Here is a 3,902-nt window from a genome sequence, read left to right as displayed (position 1 = left end):
CTGCTGGGTCGGTGCCCCTCCCTCCACCCAACCCGCCCCCACCCCCCACCCCCACTCAGCCCGCCCGGCCTGGGCGTGGACGCGGTGAGGGACGCCCGGCAAGGAGGGCACACCGCGAGGGGCGGGAGGGCGGCGGGGCCGGACCACAAAGCCCCAGGCCCCGGCCGCCGCCCGCCGCAGGACCCTGGGCCAGTCCCCGGAGTGCCTCCCGGGCCGCCCCCCAGAGCAAGCCCCTGCGACGCGGGCGGGACTGGACCGCGGCGCCCCCTCGGGCGGCGAGGCGGGGACGGCAGGGGGCGCGCTCTGCCGCCGGGCGCCGCAGCTCAGGGTCCTCGTGTACGGGCCCCTTTCCCCCTCGGTACTTTCTTCCCAGCCCCGTTCCCCTCTCCCCGGGTCTCTGTTCTCTCGACAGTGGCTCTTCCCCCTTCGTCCTCACTCCCTCCTCCGTGGCGGACTACCTCAGTTCCTCACTGTAGCCTCTGGAGGTAATTTCCTCGAGTGCCCACACTATGCCAAGTACTTACCATTCCTCTCACCTCTCCCCCTTCCCTTACGTGCTTTTCCTTCCTCCCACTCTTCCCTTTCCTGCCTTCCTTTCTATCCCTATTCCTGCCTGATTATTCCTATTTCTCATTCCCTATCCCAGTTCTATTTTTTCTCATTTCTCACCTCTATCTGTATCTCTTGTCTGTCTGTCCGTCTATCTCTGTCTCCCTCCCTCCCTCTCTCTCTCCCTCCCTCTCTCCTGCTATTAATTTCCCTGATTGGCTCCCTGGCTCCAGCACCGCTGATGAGCCCTATTCATTCCTGGGCCTGACACTCTCGACCTGCCCTAGCTGATTGCTGGGGGCTGGCCCCAGGAGCGCTGATGAGCCCCAAGGGTCAGCAGCGCTAATTATTCGCTAATTGCAGATGACTCTACTCACCTCCCCCATTCTCAGACACAGAAATGGCAGCGTCTTTTGCCGCCCCCACCCCCAATTCCCAGCAGCGTAGTTGTCAATCTAGAGGCAAAAGTCATGGGCATTTTTGCTTGATAGGAGCCTCAGGTCAATGGGCAAGAAAGACTTAAGACAGGCAAGTCAACAGAAGAGTGACCCGAGCTTCAGGATACAGAGCAAGCCTACCTCGTGAAAATGAGGGTCACCTGGTCACTGGGAAACTGTTGGGGGCGGGGGGGGGGGGCAGGGAGAGTCAAGCTAGTTAAAATTAATAGCAAAGCCAGGCCAGTTTAGGAAGATGCAGTCTAGATAGGGGAAGGTACTTGGCTCAGGTAAGCGTTTCTGAGCCAAGGCAGAGCAGGCAAGGGGAGAACTCTGGATCTCAGTGACGCTTGTTCAAATCAGGAGTGTCGTGGTGACCTAGTGAACACCACTGATGTCAGACTGAGGTATTAAAAAACAGTACCCTGAAAGACACCGTCACCAGACTGGGACAGAAAAGGGGGGGGCAACCAAGAAGGGAGCTTTCTTTGGTTACGCTTGATTGACAACTCGTCAGAGTGGAAAAGGGAGAAGAGTGTGGTTTCCACGTGGTCCTGATCTATCTCGGGCTCTACATTAAACTCATGAAACCTCTGAGAGACAAGCCTAGTGGGAAGATGTCGCCACGGAGAAAGAAGAGGTGCCTCACCCTAGGTCTGCGGGCCCTACCTCACTACTAGCATACTAGGATGATCTTTGTACATCCCTCTAAAGATATTCTTCGGAACCCTTTGTTGAAGTGACCACGCGCCTCACGGTACCAATATGGAAGACCAGGTTTCAAAAGTGTATTGTGCTTTGAAGATGAGAGGTCGGTACTTGGCTTGACGGCTGCACAGTGTCGGACACACAACAGAGGCTCACTGCCTTGATAAATTATTGAGGAGACTTTGGCTTACAAGCTCTGAAACTAAAGCTGAATGAGCAGTAACACCACCAGCAAATGAAGCACAAAGGGAGAGACATTTTTAAAAGGAATGGCACTCCATTTTTTTTTTTTTACATAGGTAATAAAATTGCATAGTACAAGATTCCAAAAGCTCAAATGGGTATATATCGACACCTCTCCCTCCGACCAGTCATAAGACCTGGAGTGAAGGTCCTGTTCTGACCCCTCACTGAGCCACGTAACCTTGGCCCTTCTGACTTAACTCCATCTGTGAGAGAAAGTGATTAATTTCTACTCTGCCAACAAGCCCATGCAAGGGTCAGACATGAAGAAATGCCTTTCAAAATACCTTTCCTTCCTGTACTAAATGGACAACGAAGAGCAGAGTGGGCAAGGACAGAAGCCCCCAGGCCAGGGGCTCTCCTTTACTTTGCTATCAGTCCCCGGGAAGAAGCCATCACTCTCAAATCTGAATAGAGCTGGTTCCTTTCTTTACCAAAGGAAAACTCTGTGCTTCTCTTACTGAATCCCTGAACAGGCCCATTGTGGGCAAGCACTTTTCTCACTGTCTCAAATAGCATTCTGCTTCTTTAATCGTCCACATGCTCGAACTTGTCCCCCCTCTCACTATATTCCACCTGTTGGGTAAAGGCTCATACAGAACAATGCTATTTTGAATCTACCCTCTCTGCTTTCGTGCCTGTATCGGACCTCACATCTGCCCTCCCCCCGCCTTTCATGGTCTGGAAGCCAGCACGTAGGGCGCTAAGAACGAAGTATTCTGAAGTCAAAGCCGACGTATCTGTACCTCCACGTCACTTATTGGCGGGAGAGTCCACTCGCGATGGGCAGCGTCGGGCCCTGCCCGCGGATGCCCTCTGGTGGCGGCAGCGCGCAGCTGCGTCACCGCGAGAGAAGTGCGGAGTACTGCAGCGCCCCCTGGCGTTGGTCTAGGAGCCGTGCGAGGGCAAAGGAACCCAGCCAGGTGAGCCTTCCTAGGGCGAGCGCGCTGGGCGCTGCTGCGGGGCATTTCAACTGTGAGGACACTGGTTGGGCGGGGCGGGGACTGTACCCAAGAATCTTCAAGTCTAGTATGCACGCGTGTAGGTTCAGGTACATTTTTTGTGTCCAGTTACTCGACCCCTGTGTGCTGTGTAAAATGCGTGCCGTCTGTGTGTGCGCACGCGTTGCACGTGGGTAGGTTCGTGGCCGGGGTGGGGGGGGGGGGTGTTGGAGGGAGGTCCGCGCCTCCAGTGCAGGGCGGAGTCCTCACGGAGGCGTGAAATTGGTTTGGAGCAAACACATTACGGAAAGCAATTACCGGGGAGAGGTTCTGAGCCCGCGGGACCCGCAGCCAGGAGGCTGGGGAGGAAGCTCCCCGGCTTGCAAGAGTGGCTGTGGATGTCTAACCCCAGAAAGGACCTTCCTAACACTGCCTGCTAGTGGGAGAACGCGTGGGGTTGGGCAACAGCCCCTCACATTGGCCACTCCACATCACCTTTCTCCCCTTACCCCCGCCCTCCTTAAAAAGGCATCCTGCAGAGGAGCGTGCACGCTCAGACATGGCCGGAAATCCTTCTCCCTTCTTACCACTTTCTGTCAAGCCTTCCCAAGCGCCTGCCCTTTACTGCTCACCTTCCTCAAGCCCCCAGCTCTTGCTCCCACGTGCCTTTTGCATGCACTTCATGGTCCCTTGTACTTGAACTAGTCATTCACACGCTTGCTTTTCAGACTAGATGGAAAAGTCACTGCGGGCAGGAAGTGGTCTCCTTCACAGCTGTACATGAGTGACTAAGACCTGGGACTCCGGGAAGCACAAAGCGAATGACGCGGGTGGGCTTAAATAAAATTTCCATCAAAACGCATAAACAACGCTCTCAGGAAAGCCATCCCCTTGGGAGTCGGGATTCTCCTAGAGCACTGAACACCTGTCACATGCCAACAATCCCATTTATATCCCCAGACCTGACCTTGCCCCTGGTCTCCAGACTTGTAGATCCAAAGGACCTTGTAACACAGCCTCTTTGAGA

The sequence above is a fragment of the Puma concolor genome, chromosome A2 (genome assembly GCF_028749965.1).
Source record: "Puma concolor isolate L17-30 chromosome A2, mPumCon1.1.hap2, whole genome shotgun sequence".
Taxonomy (NCBI): Eukaryota; Metazoa; Chordata; class Mammalia; order Carnivora; family Felidae; genus Puma; species Puma concolor.
Note: the sequence above shows the minus strand (reverse complement) of the source record.